The sequence below is a fragment of the Dipodomys merriami genome, unplaced genomic scaffold, assembly GCF_024711535.1.
Source record: "Dipodomys merriami isolate MVZ:Mamm:240054 unplaced genomic scaffold, mDipMer1.0.p SCAF_82, whole genome shotgun sequence".
Lineage (NCBI taxonomy): Eukaryota > Metazoa > Chordata > Mammalia > Rodentia > Heteromyidae > Dipodomys > Dipodomys merriami.
The window spans coordinates 5,030,084-5,053,596 of NW_027206424.1; the positions used below are offsets into that span (position 1 = coordinate 5,030,084).

The 23,513-nt window shown below is 54.0% G+C and overlaps 1 protein-coding gene across 25 annotated transcripts in view; it reads left to right on the top strand.

Moving 5' to 3' along the window:
- Positions 1-16,195: 16,195 nt before the first annotated feature.
- Positions 16,196-23,513, top strand: part of Jakmip3 (Janus kinase and microtubule interacting protein 3) — an 88,532-nt gene continuing 81,214 nt past the window's right edge. For 17 of the 25 annotated variants that reach the window (XR_011369643.1, XR_011369644.1, XR_011369645.1 and 14 more), the window contains exon 1: positions 16,196-16,266. The gene's annotated coding sequence lies outside the window, so the exon portion shown is untranslated. The remainder of the gene's footprint in view (positions 16,267-23,513) is intronic. The other 8 variants (XM_070011427.1, XM_070011428.1, XM_070011434.1 and 5 more) reach the window with 1 other exon arrangement.

The following is a 23,513-nucleotide window of genomic DNA, read 5'->3' on the forward strand; positions in this document are numbered from 1 at the left end:
GCGCTCCGCCACGCGCGCAGGCCGAAGCGTCGAGGGAGCCGCTCTGCGGGCCGCCGCCGCGCCCGCCCGCACGCACGGCCCTGGGCCTCGCAGCCAGGCATGGCTTCGTGAAGAGGCGACCGGTAGAAGGTCACCGGGCGCGGCGGGGCCGCCGGTGGGTCTGGGGTTTGTAGGTCCGGGTCTGTAGGTCTGGGGTCTGTAGGTCCGGGTCTGTAGGTCTGTGGATCTGTGGGTCTGTGGTCTGTAGTTCTGGAATTTGTGGTCTGGGGTCTGTGGGTCTGGGGTCTGTAGGCCTGTGGGTCTGTAGGTCTGGGGTCTGTGGGTCTGTAGGTCTGGGGTCTGTGGGTCTGTAGGTCTGGGGTCTGTGGGTCTGTAGGTCTGGGGTCTATGGGTCTGGGATCTGTAGGTCTGGGGTCTATGGGTCTGGGATCTGTAGGTCTGGGGTCTATGGGTCTGGGATCTGTAGGTCTGGGGTCTATGGGTCTGGGATCTGTAGGTCTGGGGTCTGTGGGTCTGGGGTCTGTGGTCCTGTGGGTCTGGGGTCTGGGGGTCAGTAGGTCTGGGGTCTGTAAGCCTGTGGGTCTGTAGGTCTGGGGTCTATGAGTCTGTAGGTCTGTGGGTCTGTATATCTGTAGGTCTGGGGTCTATAGGTCTGGGGTCTGTGGGCAGGTGGGTCTGTGGGCCTGGGGTCTGGGGGTCTGTGGGCCGGTGGGTCTGGGGTCTGTGGGTCTGTGGCCTGTGGGCCAGTGGGCCTGGCTTTGCTGGAGGTCTGTTCATGGTCCACAGCCAGCCAGGGCAGGAGAGTCCTCAGGTCCCTGATCTCCAGTTAATCACGCAACGCTGGGAGTGGAGCTGTGCTTCGAGTGATAGAGCCGTGAGCCAAAGAGCCCAGGGACAGCGCCTAGGCCCCAAGTTCTGGGGACTGACACATAACATGCACACTTGCATGCATACACACACACACACACACACACACACACACACACACGCACACACGAGTCAGTGTTTTGAATTAACTCCTATACTAGGCCCCACCGATTAAGCTAAAAGTCAGGATGGAGTTGCCGCCTGTGCTAACTTCACTCTGGCAGCACACTGACCAGGGCCGGCCATCAGCGTGATAATGAGCTCCCTCAGCTTAATCCTGGCAGGGAAACTGAGGTAACCGATGAGCTGTTCCTGCCTCCACCGTGGGTGGACCAGAACTTGGAAGTGATGGTCAGCTTTTAAAACAGTTTATCTGATCGCCTTCCTCAGGCAGCACTGTCTTCAGGCTGTGTGCCACGCGGCTTGTAAAGTCTCCAGAGGTCCTCTTCCAGAGAAGGGCTGCCTGAGCCACGGCTCTGGCCGGGCTCTGGTCTTTCCACTTGCATTTCTCTTTATTTTGTTTAGATCTTTTTATTAGTTGTACAAAAGTGTGTGCACCCATCCATCCATACAGTGTATTCATTGGTCTTTCCAAGTCCCCTGCCAACCCCTCTGTAAAAGCAAGTCCTCTGTTCAGCTCACCTGACACTTACTCTGTCTCATGCCCGGCTCTAGAGTAGAAAGCAAAGCCAATTAAAATCTCCAGGTGGCTGTGCTGTGAAATATCAGCCCAGCACTGGAGCCTGGCCCTGCCCACCCCTCAGGGTGGCTCTGGAAGCCTTGGGCAATGCAGGACGAAAGCAGAAGATAGATCCAGTCTAGGATCCAGTCTAGGTGCCTCCTCCCACAAGTGCCGGACTGCAAGGGTGTTTTTCCCCTAGGTATTCAATAGGCACTTACCCTGCCTGGCCTATGGTAAGTGTTCAGCCAGTATCTTCTTGATGTAAATCAGCTAAGGACACTAGTTCAGTAGTTCAAGATGATCAATTAGAAACCTATTTGAACAACTGAGAACTGGATAGGATGCTTTGAAGTAAGTGTATCCACCGTGATGGCTTGCTCACACACAGCAGAGACCAGTTTAAAAGTCCAGGAGTGACCGCACAGTCTAGAATACACAGAACAAAAATGTTCAAGATGTGCACAGAAAATTTTATGAGGTTTAATAGGGAAAACACTGGTGTTATCGATGTCTGTCCTTAGGGAAAGGTGGACCAGAGAAGGACAGCCAACTCTTGAACTGCCCCCATCCCCACCCCACATCCCACCCCACCTCTCTGACCCCCTCCCCCAACAACCCATCCAGGTGGCACCTGTGGCTCTGCTCTTTATAGAAGCCATACAGCTTACTGCCAAACTCTTCCATGCTTTGGCTCAGTGACTAAGAACAGAGGATAACTACAAAGGCCAAGGACTAGTATGCAGAATTGTAAATGGATCTAAATTTCACCAGGAAAGTGCAAACCACCCGATAGGATGGATGGATGGACAAAAAAAAAACTGGTGTCCACCCAAGAGGAAGCTGGAAGGGCCTGATGAGCAGGGCCCTGGGGTGCTCGACTGTAGAGGCCAAACTCAGATGGCAACACCGGAAAATCACTTCTTCTCAACTGGGATTCTTGCAGTAGGACAGCTGGCTCTTGATGTCCCTCTGCTCATTCTGTCCTCCATCCCTCACCTCCCAAGCCCAAGGCAGACATGGCAAGATAGAAGGCTAACTAGTTGACCCAGAACGAAACTGGGAGTCTCAGGGATCATGCTGGCCAGGGTACCACCATAATTACCAGTGAGATCCAACAGACCAAGAAAACATCTTGTGTAATCCACAAGTGGTACCAGGGGCAGGGAGCAGCCGCAGGTCACTGGGGGAGAGGGGAGCTGGCTTCTCTGAGCCGCAGGGCTGCAGAGGTGGTGTGGAGGCCGCGTGGGCGCCTCGGCCACTGGCACTCATGGGGCAGGTTGCGCTGGGGCGGGCGCTGCACTGGCGTGGTGGGTGAGCAGGGTCCGTCTGGGGCTGAGATTTTCTCTCCAGGATGCCCAGCCGCCTGTAAGGACGGCGCTGTGCTGCTCTGCTCCCACACGCTCCAGGAAAACATTCTTGTTTCCAGGAATCCCCAGTGGTGCCTGAGGCCAGCCGGCTATTTTTAGGAGTGGGCGTGAGGAAATAGTGAATGTTGTAAACAAGGCGCTGCTGGGACATCCAGCCCCACTTGGCCACAGCATGGACCTGGGGAACGGAAGCGTGCTTTTTGAGAAAAGCCTGCACTGGGCTGCCAGGAAGTGCTGGAGACAGGACATGGCTCTCGGCGCCCAGCACGTGGCCGGCCAGGATGGACACTGGTCCCCGAGGGCCACTCCGGGTGCTGGCTGTTTACTTCCTTGGGGGAAGAAACCTCTGCTCTGCTGGTGTAGCTGGTCCGGTGGCCTGGGACCAGTGCACCCAATGAGGAATCTGCTGTGAGGGGCGTGGAGAGGCGCGGTCCAGGGAGCAGAAGGAGGACAAGGTGTGGGTGAGACTGCACAGAGTAGGGAGGCTGCAGCTAGAGGCCCACAGACAGGGGAACTGCCCCCCTCCCCCCATGTGAGGCCAGTGCCCTCCCTCCTCCAGCCCCAGGGAGACGCTGCCTCTGCAGAGGCCAAGCAGAGCAGGGTGCCCGGTGCTGGACATGTCATGCCCCGTGATGGGTGAATCTGCCCAGGTCTTTTCTGTCACCTCTGTCCCTCATCACCATGGAGGGGAGTGGTGATCTCAGCCACCGCCACAGGTCTGGGATTAGAACACAGGCCTTAGCCTTAGCCGGGTCCCAGTGAACACACACACACACACACACACACACACACACACACACACACACACACACACACACACACACACACACACACACACACACACACACACACACACACACACACACACACACACACACACACACACACACACACAGGATGGGAAAGGGAAGATTGTTCAAAATAATACTGTTTGCATCTATGGGATTGTTGCAGTGAGATCTCCTTGTACCATTAATGTTAGATAATTAGATAATGCAGATAAACAGCTAGAAAGAAAGGATCAGAGGCCACTCTGTGTGCAGGACATTGGCACCAGAAGAGGCCAGTAGGGATAGAAAGCTGGGAGTCCCTGGCTGGAAGAGTGGGGTGGCTTCGGTCCCAGCAGGAGACCGACACAGGCGGGACTGGCGGGGACTGGCGCTACCTGATGCACACTGCCATTCCTCCGGGTCTTTTCATGTTTCCAGCTCCCATCAGTCGTGAGCGCCATCACTGGTCCCTGTGAATGCCAGCCTTGCTCCCCCACCCGGTGGGCTGCTCTTCTGAACCCCTCCACTCCCCTCCCCCAGCCCTCACACGCGAGCGGCCGGCTGCCCCTCTGCCGCCTCCTCGGCCGGCCCAGCCCAGGCCGCGTGCTCCTTGGGGCAAAGCACAGGCTGGGTCCTGTGAGAAGGAGGCATCTGGCTGTGTGCTTCCTCAAACGCAGCATGGCTGTGCAGGCCTGACTCACACGAGGCCGCAGGCCAGGCCTTACACGGGACTTACCTCTGAGGTTTCTGGTGGTCACGGCTGCCTAACATGGAGGATGTGCTGGTCGACACATTTGGAGGCTGCTGGGGATGCCACGCTTGGTTCTGAGGGGACCTGGCAGCAGCACCCCGCGGTGTATGTAGGGGAGGGGGGAGGCCATGGCAGGCGTGGGGCGCTCCCACGGGGCCCGCAGGGACAGCTTGGAAGGAAAGGCCTCACCTCGCCCCCTGGCTGACACTGCCCGATCACTGGGGTGCAGAGGGTCCTGAGGGGCAGCGCATGGGCAGCTGCGTCCCTGACTGCCAGCCCCAGCCTCGGCTCCGGAGCTGCACGGTTGGCCAGCATGGGCAAAGGCCCCGGGTTCGCCGCTGTGGGGACTGCTGGACGCGGTGGCCTCCCCTGTCCCTGTGTCAGGCTGGCCTCCCTCCCTCACGGCACCATGTGCGGTCAGTGTGTTCACACGGTGAATCCACGTCAGCCCCACTCAAGTGGTAGAGTGCTGTCCGTGATCAGCTCACCAGCAGCACCCAGGCCCGAGTACAAGACCCACGATGGACACACACAAAACAAGATTCCCCGAGCAGAGCCTCGCTGTGGCTGTGCTGGTGTGAGCCTGGGCTGAGGGCCCACCCTGGCCTGCCCCTCCGGCCTCCACCTCCACCCCCTGGCCTCCCGGCCCAGGTGGAGGCCACCTGTGGTCCCAGAAGATTTGTTCTGTCACCTTCCTTCCTGCTTGGTGCAGCGTCCTGAGTGGTTCCGAGGCGCAGCTCCTCACCTTCACCCACTCTGTCTCCTTCCTGGCCGGTGGGGGTCCAGGACTCGCCAGCCGGCGGCCCGGGCTCCCTGACGCCCTCTGCTGTCCAACATGCAGAAACCCACAGTAGGAAACATGAGTACTCCAGACCGGATACTGTGTGCAAGAAAGTGGCCTTTTTGAAAACGGAGGGGGTGGAGGGTGGAGGAGTTGGGGAGGAAAAGAAAAACAAAAGTAAGGGGTAACAATGCTCCATAGGAAATGTACTCATTACCTTGCTCATGTAACTGTAACCCCTCAGTATCTTTACAATAAAAAAATTAAAAAATACAAAAAGAATGATGTGACCTTTTACTCTTTGTGTATGTGCGTGACAGTTCTGGGGCTTGAACTCAGAGGACTGGCTCTGAGTTTTTGTGCTCCATGCTAGCATTCTGCCACTTGAGCCACATCTCCACTTCCAGTTATTTTTGGTGGCACTGGAGATAAGAGTCTCACGGACTTTCCTGTCTAGTCTGGCTTTGAACCGCCATCCTCAGATCTCAGCCTCCTGAGTAACTAGGATGACAGGCGTGAGACTCCAGTGCCAGGCAAGACAAGCACTCTTTTCCTTTTATCCAGCCCAAGTAGGAAGGATGGGAGGAGGGAGGAGTTGGGGTCCCTGTGCCGTTCTTGAGACTGTAGAGATTGCAGTAGGGACCCAGCTGGGAAGGGGACGCCTTCCCAGCCCCACAGCCAGGGACTCCTCCATTCCCGCAGCCCGCTAGAGCCCCACGATTCACAGTGCTGTCCAGAAGTCAGAAAAGCAATAAAATCCTCTCCCCTCCTCAAACATGCCAAGGCATATTCAATAACAACATCTGAAACAGAGCCAGCGAGCTCTGGGTCTGTGTTCGATTTGGATATGGCCCTTCTTTGTATAAACGCCTGCCTGTGTGAGACGGAGCTGTGAGCAGTCTTTGGGTTCCAGCCTGCCACGGTACCCTGTCAGGGTTGGACTGCTGACTCCTTAGCCCTCCATCACCACGGGAGTATTATTAACCAGAGATTGCTTTCCGAACACAGGAGACTGGGAAGGTGGCTCAGAGGTAGAGTGCGCACCTTGCATGCATGAAGTCCTGGGTTCCATTCCTCAGTACCACATACACAGCAAAAGCCAGAAGTGGCACTGTGGCTCAAGTGGTAGAGCACTAGCCTTGAGCCTAAGAAGCTCAGGGACAGTGTCCAGGCCCTGAGTTCAAGCCCTATGACCACAGCAACAGGTGATGTACAGAGGAGTTAGTTTCCTAAGTCCAGTACATTTGTTTTTTGTTTAATATCACCCTTTCCCCCCCTCCCCCCTCTCTCTCTTTGTCTCTGTCTCTCACTTATGCGTTCTGCTATTGGAGCTTGAACTAAGAGACTTGTTCTGTACTCTTGCCTCTACATTCTGATAGTTAATTAGAGATAAAGTTTTCTTGGATTTGTCTGTCCAGGCCGGCTTCAAAACTTGATCCTCAGATCTCAGCCTCCTGAATCACTAGGTTTGTAGGCATGAGCCTCCAGTGCACAGCTTCTTTGACATCTTTTAAATAATGTTAATAATTTTATCTAAGGAAATCCCAAACCTTTACATTGATTTTGCCAATACTTGGAGTCAAACTCGGGGCCTTCATCATACCAGGCACGTGCTCCACGCTGAGCCACATTCTAAGCCCTGTAATAATGTAATACCTCACTACAGTATTCTATGAATTCTAACAACCTGCCTTTAAAGTCATTTGGACTTCCCTCGTATACAGTTAGCCTGTCTGCAGCTGATCAATTTTGCCCTCTTCCCCTCGCTCCTCATCATGGGACCCTGGGACATCATAGGGCAGAGAATGAGTATCACATGGAGCGTGCTGCTCTAGAAACAGGGCCAGAAATGGGCCTCACACCAATGCCCATCACTTTGTATGATGGCGTGTCCTGATGCTGGCCTTGAATTCAAGATTCTCCTGCCTCAGCCTCCTGGTGCTGGATTACAGACTATGCTACCAGCGCCGGCTTTCATGATGAGCTCTGTTTCTTTCTGTGCTTCCCGTCAGAGCGGTGCGCCTCCCTGCCAGCCTTGCTGGGCTGCAGCACCTGGGCTGTGTCCTCCTGAGGGGCGGGGGAGGGGGCGGGGCCTTCCCTGCTCCCAGGAGCCAGTGTGTGATGCTCATCTTCTGCTTGTGTGCATTGGTAGACATTGCCAACAAAGGCATCTGTCTTAGAGCTCTATTTCGGGCAAGATTTTCACTACCAATTTCTTGTCCTTAAAATCGACTTTTTCCAAGTTAATTTTGTCTTATTTCCAGGAATTTGTCCAATTAAATTCTCAAAGTTACTGGCACAAAACTTCCTATTAAAATATATACATGTGAGGCTGGGAAGGTGGCTCAGTGGTAGAGCGCTCGCCTCACATGCAGGAGGCCCTGGATTCAATTCCTCAGCACCACATAAGCAGCAAAAGCCAGAAGTGGCGCTGTGGCTCAAGTGGTAGAGAGCTAGCCTTGAGCTGAAGAGCTGAGGGTCAGCACCCAGGCCCAGAGTTCAGGCCCCACGACCGGCAAAAAAAAAAAAAAAAAAAAAAAGTGTGTGTGTATCTGACACACTTTAAGGAAGCTGAGGCTGTGTGTTGTGTGGGCCCTGTCTCTTTGGCGTGTCTTTCCCATTCATCAGTTCCTGCCTGACAATCATGACTTCGAAGCTCCTTTAACTCCATCTGGGCTTGGTTTGCTGTAGGTTCTAAAAACAGACAATGGCACCTTACCTCTGCATTTCCCACTGTTTATATTCAGGGCTAGCTCACCCCGAAGTGCAAAGGTTACTGCTCTGTCAAAGCTTATTTAAACTCACTTTCTAGAATATAGAATGGCTTGTTCTTTGACCAAAATGGGCTACTCAAAGCGAATTTGTTCATTTGCGAGCATATGGCTGTATTCTCATTATCTTTGTTACTGGATTTTAGCTTAATTGCATTATGGTCAGACAATATGCTCTGTGTGGTTTCATGGTTTTAAATGCTGAGGCTTGTCTAGAATATGACTGATCTCTGCAAACCCTGCTTGTGCTTGAAGCAACTGTGTCACTGAAAGCGCTTGCTACATATGTCTGTCACACTGAACTTGTTGAGTGTGGTTGTTCAGAACGGGTATATGCTCTGCATTGCTTACCCGTCCATCTCTTAGTAACTTTTCTGAGATAAGGTCTCAACTCCTGATCCTCTGTGCCACAGAGTCCTGACTTCTGGGACTGCAGGCACACGATCACATCCAGCTTCTAATCATTGTCTTGCTTCACAGATATGTACAAATACATAGGGGAGGAGGTACTGGAATTTAAACTCAGAATCTGGTATTTGCTAGGCTGTCACTCCACTCCTTTTTTGCCTGGGCAGGCCTCAAACCACGATCTTTCAGAACTCAGCCTCCTGAGTAGCTAGGATTAGAGAAGTAAGCCACCAGCACCTGGCCTCACTTCCTTCATTTTCAAGTTCCATTATTATATGCACATACATTTAAAATTTCTACCTCTTCCTGCTGATTTGAACCCTTTATTACAAGGGATCATCTTTATTTCTGTAAAAGCACTTTTCCCTCGTCTATTTTGTTACACAATAATGTAGCTACACTAGCTTTGGGGCATGGGTATGGGCCATCGCTTTCAAGTTATTTCTGTCCTTCAGCTTTAGAATGTGTGCTGTTGCTGTGAGTCTCCCCGCTCCAGCCTCAGCCAGTTGCCCTGTGGCGTTTCCCATCTACAAAAAACAAACAATAGCTCTCAATAAATTCTCTTATTTTTCTCTTTTGAGAATGTTTTTATTTCCCTTTTGTTCTCGAAGAGGATTTTTGCTGGATATAAAATTCTGGCATTCTAGGAGTGTAGCTCAGTGGTAGAGCACTTGCTTACTACTTGTGAGGTCCTGGTTCCTATCCCTGCATGGAAAAATAAAGGTGCAAATCTGATATTTGTTTTCCTTTCACACTTAAGAATGCCTTCCACTTCCTCCCACCCCCAGTGTCTCGGGCAAGAGTACGTTGTTGACCTCCTGAGTGCATGCATCTTTCTGTCTAGCTACTTTCAAGATCTTGTCTCTTGGGCTGGGAACCTGGCTCTGTGGTAAGAGTGCTTGCCTAGCATGCATGAAGCCCTGGGTTCCATTCCTCAGTACCACATATACAGAAAAAGCTAGAAGTGGCGCTGTGACTCAAGTGGAAGAGTGCTATCCTTGAAAAAAAAAAAAAAAAGCAGCTCAGGGACAGTTCCCAGGCCCTGAGTTCAAACCCCAGGACTGGCAAAAAAAAAAGAAAAATCTTGTCTCAACTCAGTTTCCAAATTTGGTGGGAAACGGCCTTTATTTATTTCTTCACATGTTGTTCTTAGGCATACTGCCCTGGACCAGGCTGTGGAGCACACACAGGCCACGTCCGACGATGCCAGGCTGCCTGCCCCTTGCAGGACCTGTGGCTCATTGGTTCTCTGATCTTTCTCCAGTCCATGTAGCTATTAGACCATCACATGGTCCATCTTCAAGTTCGCCGTCTCTCTCGTTCTGCTAGTGAGCCCATCTTGTGAGAGTTTACATTCAGTACTGTCTTTCCACTCTGAATTTCTGCTTCTTTCTACTTTGTCTTTTCAGCTCCTTCGCTGAGGCTGCTTTCCAGTTTCCTGGTCAGGCTGGGAGTGTGTCACACAGTCCCAGCTCCCCTGGGCTCCCTGCCAGGGCAGCAGCATGGAGACTGCACAGGACCAGATTCTACATTAGACGGTCTCGGTCGTTGGTACACTGGGTGTTTGGGATTGGTTCCTATTTGCTCTCTGTCAGCTCTAAACACTTCTGACCTGCTCTCGATCTCCTTTGGACACAGAGTGAACCCAATTGCACATTTCTCTTCTGTTACAAATAATTTTTTAGCGTCTATTTCTGATTCTAACCTCTTTATATATTTGAGATATTTTCTACATACATTTTCTTATTTTGGTTTGCTATTTTTCTCTTTTGTTGTGGCTAATCTGCTGTAAACAAATCTTTCAATCTGCATTTCAAATTTTGATTATTATGTTTTTCATTTATAGAAATTCTATTAGGTTGCCTTTGTTTTGTTTTAATTCAGAGATGGTGCTCAGGACCTTGCTCTTGCTACATTGGAGCCGTATCTCTGGTTCTTTGGATTTTAGTTTGCTTTCTAGATAGAATGGTGTGTTTTGGGGTAGGCCTGGTCTTGAGCCACAGTGCTCTTGTCTCTGCACCCAGAGTTCTGGGATTTTAGGTGCGTGCAGGTCTAACACAGAGAGTGATGGAAAGATGGAATAGATGCCAACAGTAGGAAAGACTTGGTTTTCTTGTGTGTGTACACATATGTGCATGTGCGTATGTGTGTGCATGTGTGTGATATGTATATGTGTGTGGTGTGTATGTGTGTGGTGTGTATGTGTGTGGTATATGTTGTATGTGTGCATATGTGTGCTCTGTATGTGTGTGTTGTGTATGTAGATATGTGGGATGTGCAGGTGTATGTATGTATGTGTGGTGTGTATGCATGTATGGTGTATGTATAAGCGGTGTATGTATGTGTGTATGCATGTATGGTATATGTATAAGCAGTGTATGTATGTGTGTATGTGTGTATTATGTATGTGTATGTGGAGTGTGTGTGTGTGTGTAAGTGTGTGTGCTGATAGTAGGCTTCGCTTCGAGCTCTTCCTTGGCTTTTCTACTCAATGATGTGCTGTACAACCTGAGCTACAACCTCCACTTATTGATTTTTGCTGATTAGCTAGAGATGATTCTCGTGGACTTTTCTGCCATGGCTGGCTTTGAACCCTGAGCTCAGATCTCAGACTCTGGAATAGCTAGGATTACAGGTGTGAGCCGCCAGCACCTAATGTAAAGATTTCCTGTTAGCACATATTAGCTGTTTGGGCGATTTCATGGTGACTCTCCACAAGGCTACAATGCGTCCTGATCAAACCACCTCTCCATCACTCTTACCCTTGATCCCTGCATCTTGGGACAACTTCAGCGGGCTGTGATACCTTCTCATGCACACTCCCCTTCCTTCCCCTCCGTGTGCCCTGCCCCTCTCCTGCTGGTGCTGCCCCTGAACTCAGCCTGCTCTACCTCCCTGTGTGCCCCGGGGCGACTTCATGCCTTTGCACACACACACTCATCTGTTACACTCCCATCAGAATAACCGCCTCTAGTGCCTTGCTCTCCATCCTCCCTACCTGTTCAACAGTTTCAGAGACCAGACCCCGGAGACCACGCCTCCCCGGGACCACGCCTCCCCGGGACCATGCCTTCCCGGAGACCACGCCTCCCCAGAGACCACACCTCCCTGGCACCACTCCTCCCTGAAACCACGCCCACGCCTCCCCAGAGACTATACCTCCCATGGACCACGCGCCCAGGACGTGCCTCCCCAGAGACCACACCTCCCTGAGACCACGCCTCACCTGAGACCACACCTCCCTGAGGCCACGCCCCAGGACTATGCCTCCCCTGGACCACGCCCCCAGGACACGCCTCCCGGAGACCACGCCTCCCGCAGCCCCAATCGTTTTCATGTATGGATGCCTATTCATTGCTTGTGCACACGTGAGTGTTACTTCAGTTTTTGTTTTATTTTCGTTCTCTGTTGCCACACTGGGGTTGACTCCGAGGCTCTCCCTGGGGTCCAGCACTCCACCGCTTGGGCCGCAGCCCCAGCCTTTTCCTTTTTGTTTTGCTTTTAATTGGGTCACGCTGTCTTTCCTTGGGCTGGCCTTGAACTCGGTCCCTTTGCCTCCACCTCGCCAGTAACTGGGATTATAGGCATGTGCCACCATGCCCTGCATGAGTTTAGTGAGCATTCTCTGCCTTCCAGTCAGTATCTCATGCCACCAGGTGATTCAACGAAGCCAAACACAGCCGTTCTCTTCTCTCCTGGAAGAAGGCTCACAGGGGACACGTGGCAAAACAGAAGGCCTGCTCGGGGTTCTGGAAGCAGAGGTGAAGAGGCGTGACACGTGTCCCTCCTAGGTGCCATGTGTGGCACTGGGTCCACAAGGCCGAGCTGCCTCGGGAAGAAGTCATGCTGCGTCTGTCACCGTGAAGCACCAAGGGAAATCAACTTACAGGAAGAAAGCCTCACTGGGCCCAGGGCTCTAGAGGTTTGGGTCCTTGGTCAGTCTCCACTGCTTTGAGGCCTGTGGCAAGGCAGGAAAAGGCCTGGGGGTGGGGGTGGGGAGGGTGGGGGGGTGCTCTCACCGCATGGAAGCTAGGGAGGGACTGGGAGAAAGAAATGGGGGAGGGCAAGCGGGAACCGGGATAAGACAGAGCCTCCCGGGTCAGGCCTCCAACCACACCCCACACCTCTCACACGGCCGTCCTTTGATGGGGTCGCGCTTTCATTACTGGGGCCGTGACCTGGCCCCCGGCCCTGGGCCTTGAGATGCCACTTCACATGCAGATCATCAGAGGAGAGAGGAGGCAGATGCATGGGGCTTGGGGCCGTGCTGTGGGCTTCCGCTCCGGTCCTCGCAGCTGTTTCTCTTGCGATTCCTGTTATATGGACTGATGTGCTAATCTGGGCTCTAGGGAGAGTGTTTTCGGTTATTTGTTGCTGTAAACTGACATTATTTCATGTCATAAAATTTTGTCTCTAGACAATCTTCGTATTTATACCCTTGGCTGGTTTTTGTGTTTTGATTTTTGAGTTTTGTTTTTGTTCTTTTCTGGGCCTAGGGCTTGAACTCAGGGCCTGAGCACTGTCACTGAGCTTCTTTTGCTCAAAGCTGGCAATCCACCACATAAGCCACAGCTCCACTTCTGGCTTTTTTGGTAATTTATTGGTGATAAAGAGTCTCACAGAATTTCCTGCCCTGGCTGGTTTCCAACTGTAATCCTCAGATCTCAACATCCCAAGTAGCCACTGGCACCTGGCTTTTTCTCTTGCAATTTTAATCTTGAATTGTTTTCTAATTTCTTGAAGTGCTGTAGCTATAAGGGCTGTGCTCATGTCCTCCCCCATCTGCTTTCTCTGGCATAAATCTTGTCTACAGCCAGGTGCCGGAGGCTCATACCTGCAATTGTAGTTCGGTGAGCAGGGCCTCGGACGCGATGGCCCTTCCCCGGCACTTGGGTCTGAGTCAGTCCACAGTCTCCAAGCTCTGAAGGGCCATAGTGTCCTTGGCAGGGACCGAAGCCAGCATCACACATTTGAGCTGACACTTCCCCCCGGGTCCTCCAGGGGCACTGGGGCCACAACCCCAAGGCAATACTGCACCCCCAGGACAGAGCTCAGAGGTCAGTGCCATGTCCACCTTTAACAGTGGGCTTGGTGATTGATTTAATTCCATTACTGGCCTGTGTGGGGGGCAGACATGGACGGTGGTGAGGACCTGGGGTGACCCCGTGTATCACCAGACATGGACGGTGAGGATCAGGGTGACCCCGCATGTCACAGACGTGGGCGGTGAGGATCAGGGTGACCCCGCATGTCACAGACGTGGGCGGTGAGGATCAGGGTGACCCCGCGTGTCACAGACGACGGTGAGGATCTGGGGTGACCCCGCGTGTCACAGACGACGGTGAGGATCTGGGGTGACCCCGCGTGTCACAGACGTGGGCGGTGAGGATCAGGGTGACCCCGCGTGTCACAGACGTGGACGGTGAGGATCTGGGGTGACCCCGCGTGTCACAGACGTGGACGGTGAGGATCAGGGTGACCCCGCGTGTCACAGACGTGGACGGTGAGGATCTGGGGTGACCCCGCGTGTCACAGACGTGGACGGTGAGGATCAGGGTGACCCCGCGTGTCACAGACGTGGACGGTGAGGATCTGGGGTGACCCCGTGTGTCACAGACGTGGACGGTGAGGATCAGGGTGACCCCGCGTGTCACAGACGTGGACGGTGAGGATCTGGGGTGACCCTGCGTGTCACAGACGTGGACGGTGAGGATCTGGGGTGACCCTGCATGTCACAGACGTGGCGGTGAGGATCAGGGTGACCCCGCGTGTCAGACGTGGGCGGTGAGGATCTGGGGTGACCCCGCGTGTCACAGACGTGGACAGTGAGGATCAGGGTGACCCCGCGTGTCACAGATGTGGGCGGTGAGGATCAGGGTGACCCCGCGTGTCACAGACGTGGACAGTGAGGATCTGGGGTGACCCCGCGTGTCACAGACGTGGACAGTGAGGATCAGGGTGACCCCGCGAGTCACAGACGTGGGCGGTGAGGATCAGGGTGACCCCGCGTGTCACAGACGTGGGCGGTGAGGATCAGGGTGACCCCGCGTGTCACAGACGTGGGCGGTGAGGATCAGGGTGACCCCGCGTGTCACAGACGTGGGCAGTGAGGATCAGGGTGACCCCGCGTGTCACAGACGTGGGCGGTGAGGACCTGGGGTGACCCCGCGTGTCACAGACGTGGACGGTGAGGATCTGGGGTGACCCCGTGTGTCACAGACGTGGACAGTGAGGATCAGGGTGACCCCACGTGTCACAGACGTGGGCGGTGAGGATCAGGGTGACTCCGCGTGTCACAGACGTGGACGGTGAGGATCTGGGGTGACCCCACGTGTCACAGACGTGGACGGTGAGGATCTGGGGTGACCCCGCGTGTCACAGACGTGGACGGTGAGGATCAGGGTGACCCCGCGTGTCACAGACGTGGACGGTGAGGATCTGGGGTGACCCCGCGTGTCACAGACGTGGACAGTGAGGATCAGGGTGACCCCGCGTGTCACAGACGTGGGCGCTGAGGATCAGGGTGACCCGGCGTGTCACAGACGTGGACGGTGAGGATCAGGGTGACCCCGCGTGTCACAGACTTGGACGGTGAGGATCTGGGGTGACCCCGCGTGTCAGACGTGGACGGTGAGGATCTGGGGTGACCCCGCGTGTCACAGACTTGGACGGTGAGGATCAGGGTGACCCCGCGTGTCACGAGACGTGGATGGTGAGGATCAGGGTGACCCCACGTGTTACAGACATGGACGGTGAGGATCTGGGGTGACCCCGCGGTCACAGACGTGGACGGTGAGGATCAGGGTGACCCCGCGTGTCAGACGTGGGCGGTGAGGATCTGGGGTGACCCCGCGTGTCAGACTTGGACGGTGAGGATCAGGGTGACCCCACGTGTCACAGACGTGGACGGTGAGAATCAGGGTGACCCCACATGTCACAGACGTGGGCGGTGAGGACCTGGGGTGACCCCGCGTCACCGGATGCTGGCCTCATTGGATTGGCATTGCAGCTGTGGCCTGGTTACTGGCAAGTGGAGCTTCTGGGCCCAGAACCAGCAAATGCTCCTTGTTTCTGCACCTCCTGACAGGTCACCTTTCCCAGTCCTCTGGTCCAGTGGGCCACAGAGGAGGGCGTGGCCTGTCCTGCCCCGGTGCCGCCGAGGGACCGTCTCGGGAGCGACCCCTGGGACCGGGTCCAGTCCTGGGGGTGACATTTGCAGGCGGCCGTTAAGGGGCAGGTGGGTTTAAATGCCAGGGACGGCAGCGCGCCAGGGAACCCGGGGGAGCCCCCCTCCCCGGACGGGCCACCCCCCCCCCCCCCGCTCGGGCCGGGCCTGCGCGTGCGGGGCCAGGTGCATGCGGGGCGCTCGCTGCGGGGTTCCTTCCCGGCCGCGCGCCGGGCGGGCGGGGCCGCGGATCTGAACCGGAACTGACTTTGTCGGGTCCCCGCGCGGTGCGGGAAGCCGCTCGGGCCGGCGGGCGGCGCGCGTGCGGGGATGGGAAGCCAGGAACCGCCGGCCGAGGCCCGTGCGTGCGGCCGCTCGGCGCCGCCCCTGGCCGCCGCCTCCGGCGCGGAGCCCGGTGCGTGACCGCTGCAAGCCGCGCCTGGGGCGGGCGGCGCCGTGCCCCGCGGCCTCCGCTCTCGGCGGCGTGGGTCCGCGCGTGGCCGCGCCGGGAGACCGCTGCGCCGGGGGTTGGGCGCGGGCGTCTCGGGCCCGCGCGGGCGGGGGCGCCGCGTGTCGTCTCGGGGCGCCCGCCGCGGTCACGCGCGCCCCGCCCGCCGCGGCGCAGCTGCGATGGCCGAGCGGGGCCGTCGGGCGCCGCCGCCCCGGAGCCCGCAACGCCCGCAGCCGGCTCGCGGGGAGCTGCGGTGAGCAGACGCCCTCCGAGCGGGGCCCGCGCGCCCCGCCACCCCGGCCCGCCTGGGGCTCCGCGCGCCGGCGCCGGGCACGCTGCGTCCCAGGCTCGCGGGCGCCCTGCGCGCGGAGCCGGGGTGGCGGGGCCCGGGTGGCGGGACCGGGGTCGGGGATGGCGGGGCCGGGATGGCGGGACCGGGGTCGGGGATGGCGGGGCCGGGGCCGGGATGGCGGGGCCGGGGCCGGGGTGGCGCAGCGGCGACCCGCAGGCCGGGGCCCCGCGTCCGGGCGCACCCGCCCCGGGCCGGGTCCTGGCCGCCTCCCGGGGACCCTGGCGGCCCGGGCGGTTTTTCCGCTGCGCAGGTCTCCGCGGTGCGGAGCCGCGGGCCCCGCAGGCCTCGGGCGCGGGCGGCGACCCCGCGTCCCGTCGCCCGGGTTAGGCCGCCTGTCGGGTCGGCTGACGTCCGCTCCGCGCGCCCCTTTCCGGGGACCCGGGGACCGGGCCGAGGGGCGACGGCCGGGCCGGCCGGGCGGGCCGGGAGCCCGCGGGCTCTGCTGTCACGGGGGCCGCGGCCATGGCGACCTGCGGGGCCCAGGGCGGGCGCGGCCCTTCCCGCACCTCCTCCCGTCCTGGCCGACGACTCCCTGGAGCGGAGACCGGAGGGGTGCACCGCGTCCTCCCCTCCGAGGGCCTCTGCCGGCGGTGGAGAGAGCGCCCAGGAGCCTTCCAGAACCGAGCCGTGCCCCTCCCCTCCCTCCTCCCCTCCTCCTCTTCCTCCTCCTCTTCCTCCTCCCCTCCCCTTCCCTCTCCTCCCCTCCCCTCTCTCTTTCCCTCCCCTTCCCTCTCCTCCCCTCCCCTCTCTCTTTCCCTCCCCTCTTCTCTGTCCTCCCCTGCCCTCCTCTCCCTCCTCCCCTGCCCTCCTCTCCCTCCTCCCCTGCCCTCCTCTCCCTCCTCTCCCTCCTCCCCTGCCCTCCTCTCCCTCCTCCCCTGCCCTCCTCTCCCTTTCCCCTTCCCCTGGGCTCCTGCGGGGGCCGTGCTCTGAGGTCTGAAGGCCTGGGCTGGCAGGCCCGGCTGGCTCCTCCCAGACCTGGCTGGGGGTCCGGCTGCCCGCGCTGCTCATGCTTTGTAGGGAGCTTTCCAGTGGGTTTGGAGTGGGAGCTGACTGTGGTTTCGATTGTGGAGAGGATTGTCAAGCAAGCTGAAGTGTGTGAACGATTGTTGAGGTGTTGTCCGTGCCGCACAGGGCTGGCGGAAGATCGCAGCCTTGGTTCATCAGTGTTGTCGGGGCCACTTAAAGTCAGATTGGACCGGGAAGGATAAGAGGGCCCGTAGCCCAGCGTGGTGCCCGCAGCCCCGCCGCCCTGCCGTGGGGTGGGGAGCTGCCTCCACCTCTGAGCCACAGCCCATGGCAGTGCTAGGAACTGGGACTTGGGAACAAATGCTGTGTGTGTGCTACCTGCAAGACCTAGAAGATTGTGAAAAATGGCACAAGAAAAATGGATGTTGTTTAGAAAAAAGAAAGAGGAGGAGGAGGAAACACCGTTGGTAAACGTTGGTCTGTACCAGGCGCTGCGGTGATTTCTTCCCCTGTGTTGAGGGCAGAGGGCAGTCCGCCCTTTGCGGTTGTAACTCAGCCCCTGACACCAGGAACAACCAGGGCAGGCTCTTTTTCCTTTTTGGGTTTTATTCTGGCAGGCAAGAATACTTAGCAGAAGATCCATCCTCTGAAGAAGTTTTTTATGTTAATAATGCTTCCAGTGTCAAACTGGGCACCCATGGCTCACGCCTGTCATCCTAGCTACTAAGGAGGCTGAGATCTGAGGATCATGGTTCAGAGCCAGCCCAGGCAAGAAAGTTCATGAGACGCTTATCTCCAATAAACCACCAGAAAACTGGAAGTGGTGCTGTGGCTCAAGTGGTAGAGTGCTCACCTTGAGCTGAAGAGCTGAGGGACAGTGCTCAGGCCGAGTTCAAGCCCCACAACTGACAAAAATAAAAAAGAAATACTTCCAGTGTCAACTACATACAGTTGTCAACTGTAGTCATTATGTTGTACAGCTGAGGTCCAGGACTTATTCTTCTCCATGGAAACTTCAGGACACTTGCAACCCTCCAATCCCTCCCTCTCTTTGTACCTGCTATGCCAGCATACTGCCTAGTATTTCTAATTTTACTATTTTATTATTACTATTTTACTATTTCTAGTATTACTAATGTAGGGTTTAACTATTTTAGATTTGTCATGTAATTAGAATCATGTGTTTCTTGTCTACAGTGTCCATAGTGCCCTCAAACTTGAACCATGTTGTTGTAAATAACAATTTCCTTCTTTTTAAGGCCAAGTAGTATTTCATTGTGTGTCGATCACATTTCTTTGAGTGACTCTGGCTGCTCTGTTAGCCTATTTAATGCTAGGGCTTTTCTATGGATCACCTAGCATGGTAGGAGTGTGTTCCAGGAATCATGAGACGCACAGGGAAGGAGTGGAAGTGGTTGAAGAACACCCACAAGAGTGAGTTGAGGCTCAGCCTGGGGGCTGTGCTCTGGGAGCTGCTGTCCCCGAGGCCAGGTGTGCCCTCTCGACTGGCCATGTGCACATCTTGTCGGGCACTTTCTCTGGGTGTTACGATTGTGGTGCCACGATACCTGCCTGTCTCCCCCCACCCTGTGGTCACATTTTATAGCCCCAGGCAGCCGAGGAGTGGATGGAGCTGGATGGAAGCAGCACGGAGGCCCAGCTGGGCTCAGGTTGAACTGTCCCGGCAGGGTGTGGTACCTTGGGAGTAGGTGGGGCTGCCTCTGCCACCTGGTTCTCCGAGGAATCCTCCTGCTGTGGTGCCTAGCCCTGTCCAGTGTCCGCTGGATTTCCCTCCTCCTCTGCCCCTTGGCGGTGAGCCTGGGTTCCCTCCCTCCACCCCGTGTCTCCCCAACTATTGCAGGCCCAGGAGCCGGGGCTGTGGAGGGGTGGCAGGTGAGCACCATGAGGTGAGCACTGTGAGCTTTCCCTGTGCCCGCTGGGTTTTCTGGGCCCTGAGCTGCGCCTGCCACCACCCTGATCGACTCTCCGCAGCCCATCCCCTGGGGCCATTCTGATATTAAGATTAATCAGAAACCCAGACTCCAAGGGTTGCTGAGGGCCTCTTCTGGATGGCCGTTTGTTTTCTAGTGCAGCTGTTCCCCTCAGGGAACAGTGTCGCTTGCCTGTGTCTTTCCTTTGTGTTGCATGAATCCTCTGCATTGTATATTTAGTGTGGCACACACAAGACTGTATAGTCTTTCACTCAGGCCGTCCTTTGTTGGGTTTCTTGCCACAGAACGCTGAGATGGAGCTGTGAGGACAGGGTGCATTCTGTCACCCAAGCACAGATTTGGTGGGAAGGTGGCAGGTGCAAGGCCACTTTGGTACCCAGAGTTCAGGTGGCTTCGGTGCAAGTCTGGATCAGAGACTGACCGGGAAGCTTGGGGTGAGGACAGGGGCTCCCTGTGACCAGCAGAAAGTCCAGGACAAAGATGCCTTTGGAGTCAGAGCCTTGAGCCCTGAGTCCCCTGCTCTGCCCACCTGGGCTTCAGCGTGGAGTGATTCTCCTGGGTCATTTTGCTCCCAAGTTTGAAATGAAATCCTAGGAGGAGAACAATGGAGTGGACTAAAGTCAGAACGCAAGTCAAGGGAAATTGCTTTCCTTTTGGAGCCCTGAGATTCAAGATCTTTTTCTCTTCTCCCTCTTGTCTACCTTTGGTTTCGACCCGGGCCTCAGTCTCTCTGAGGAGGCCAGGGCCAGGGCTCCAGGGCCTCCTGGAGAACACCTGAGCAAGATAGCAATGTTCTTGCTCTCCCCACGGGAGCAGCTGACTCTGTTAGAAGACTGGCTTAGAAAGGTTAGGGTGGATGGTAAGCTATGTTGTGTTTCTGTTAAATCTGTGGTGACGTACGCATAAATCTTGCACCGCCAGTTGTGACGGTGCACACTTGTCATCTAAGCTACTTGCACAGCGGGTTGTGACGGTGCACACTTGTCACCTAAGCTACTTGTTTAGAGGCCAAGATTGGGAGGAACCAGGTTCAAGACCAGTTGGGCATCTAAACCAAGAAACCAGGTATGGTAGCATGCAGGAAGTATAAATAGGAGGGTCTTTGTCTAGGCAGTAGCCAGGGGTCAGGGAGGGTATGGAAGAACCGATTGGGGAAAAAAAATAATGAAAGCAAAGGGGGCAAGGGAGTAGCTCAAGTGGTAGAGTCTGCCTAGCAAGCACAGAGCCAGGCTTAGGCTCCAGTACCACCTTAGCCATCTTTTGAGTACCCAGTTCAATGGCAGCAAGTACTATTGTGTTTCTGTGAATCCATCACCACTGCCAGAAGTTGCAAAACTGCAACTTTGCCTCCATTATTTGTTTTTTCCTGTCAGTCATGTGACTTGAACTCAGGGCCTGGCTGCTGTCCCTGAGCTCTTGTAGTCAAAGCTAGCGCTCTCTTACTTTAAGCCACAGCTCCACTTCCCATTTTTTAACTTTGTCTCATTAATGGCTGACTTCCGCCCTCCGCCAGCCTCCCACCTGCCACTCTACTGGGGCGTGGCTTCTCCTGGCCTGATGGGTGGAATCACCATGGGTGGCTTCTCGAGAGGGCTCACAGGGTCTCTCCTGAGTACATCTTTTCTCATGAGGCTGAGCAGATCTTCCTTGCACAGACAGACCTTGTGTTCCTTCTCTGTTTCCCTGTGGTCCTGGGGACACATTTCAGCTATAGCTGCACAAATGCCTGTCCAGACTGGGCACTCACTTTTGAGAGTCTATACACAGTGGAGATTCTGGGTCACATGTAACAATAGTTATCTACGTGTATGTTTATTTATTTATTGAGACAGGGTCTTTCTGTATTGCTCAGACTAGGTTGAACCCAAGTCCTCTGCCTGAGCCTGCCAGTGCCAGCGTGATAGTTTTGGCCATGATACCAGTTAATTAGTATACATTAATTGGACGAGGAGGGTTTCATTGTGACAATATATCCTGGTCACACAATATATCCTGGTCAGACTCATTTTCTCCATCTCTCTTTCTCATTCCTTTCCCCCTTCTTAAAACAATTCAACAGGTTTCATTTGACTAGCTTTATATATGCAGATAAAGTACTCCAATGATACTCATTCTCAGCCTGCTTCATTAACCTTTCTCCTCCCACTGATACCCCAACAGAGCCTGTTTTACTCTCTTGTTATTCATATTGTATTTTTAATTGAAGAGGGTGGGTTAGATGTGACATCTCCATACATGTATGCAGCAAACCTCTCCTCTTCTTAAAATGATTTCGGTGTTCTTAAATATTTCAGCCGACTTCATTCTCATCACCCTGTCCATCTCCTGCTAGTACCTTCCTCTAAAAAAAAAACCAGAGCCTGCTTTTGTTTTGGTTTTGGTTTTTGCCAGTCCTGGGGCTTGAATTCAAGGCCTGAGTGCTGTCCCTAAGCTTTTATGATTAAGGTTAAAGCTCTGCCACTTTGAGGCACAGCATCATTTCTGCCTTTTTTGTTTTTTGCATTTTCTTTTGGTAGTTAAAGAGTCTCATGGACTTTCCTACAAAGGCTGGTTTCTAACCTTGCTGCTAGTATCTTTGCCTCCAGAGTAGCTGGAATTACAGACATGAGTTACCAACACCTAGCTTATTTTATTGTTTTTTTGTTTTTGGGTCTGGTCGTGGGCCTGAACTCTGGGCCTGGGCACTGTCCCTCAGCTCTTCAGCTCAAGGCTAGTGCTCTACCACTTGAGCCACAGCGCCACTTCTGGCTTTTTTCTTTTTGCTTATTTTATTGTTTTTAAGGATATTAGGAGTGGGATTGTCTTGCTGCTTTCTCAGTCTGTTATTGATATATCAAAAACTATTGTCTTTTAGTGTTATCTATTCTGTTATGTTTTCAAAGGTATTAGTTCTAGAAGATCTTTGGGTGAAGTTCGTAGGATCTATTTAATATAGAATTATACTGTCTGCAAATAGGAATCATTTGAACTCTTCCCTATTTGACTCCCTTCTATTTCTTTCTTCTGCCCTGGCAAGGAACTCTACTACCGTATTGAATAAGTGTGGGAGAGCGGAGACCCTGCCTTATACCTGACTTGAGGGCAAATGTTTGTTTCCCCATTTAATATTGTGTTGGCTATAGGTTTGTCTTACACAGCCTTTATTAACCCCAGTTACTTCCTTGTATTTCTACTTTTCCAGAGCTTTTTATATAAAAGGATATTGAATTTTATGAAAGGCTTTTTTTTGTACCAAGATGATCATGTGATTTTTGTTGTTCTTGGTCCTGTTTGTGTGATTAGACTACTTTGTTGATTTTTATATGTTGAGCCAACCTTGCATTCCTACAACGAAACCCACTTATTGTGGCATATGATCTTTGTGACAGGTTATTGAATCCTGTTTATAAGAATTTTATTGAGAATATTTACATCAATGTTCATCAAAAAGGTGTATAATTCTCTTTTTGTTGTGTCTCTGTCTTGTTTCATGGAATGAGTCTGGTAGTGTTCCTTTCCTTTCTATTTCACAGAGGAGTTTGCGGTGTATTGCTATTCTTTTTTTTTGGGGGGGGTCTGGTATGGGGTCTGAACTCTGGGCCTGGGCACTGTCCCTCAGCAATTCAGCTCAAGGCTAGCTCTCTACCACTTGAGCCACAGCGCCACTTCCAGCTTTTTTCTTTTTGCTTATATGGTGCTGAGGAATTGAACCCAGGGCCTCATGCATGCAAGGCAAGCACTCTACCACTGAGCCACCTTCCCAGCCCTATTAATTCTTTTTTGAAGGGATGATAGAATTCAAGTTCTAGAGTCTACTTGGTTGGGAGATTCCTTATTACATTTCAGTCTCATCGCTTATGATGAATCTGTATAAGTGGTTTGTGCCCTCTTGGTTCCATTTTGGTAGGTCAACTATCTAGAAATTTATCCATTTCTTCTGGATATTCCAGTGTTGAGTATCAGTTTTTCAAGGATTCCATCATGATCCTTTGGATTTTATTGGTATGTAGTTGTTGTGATCTTTCTTTTCATTTCTAATTTTATACATTTGAGTCTCTTCCTTTTGGTCAAATTGGCTAGGGACTTATCAATATTTGTTTTTAAAGAAACAGCATTTTGTTTCATTGACTCATTGTATAGTTTTTTGTCTCCTTTTCATTAATTGCTGCCCTCATCTTTATTATTTCTTCCTGTCTGCTAATTTGGGGTTTGGCTTGTTCCTGTTGTTCTAGAAAGTTTGATCTTTGTCAT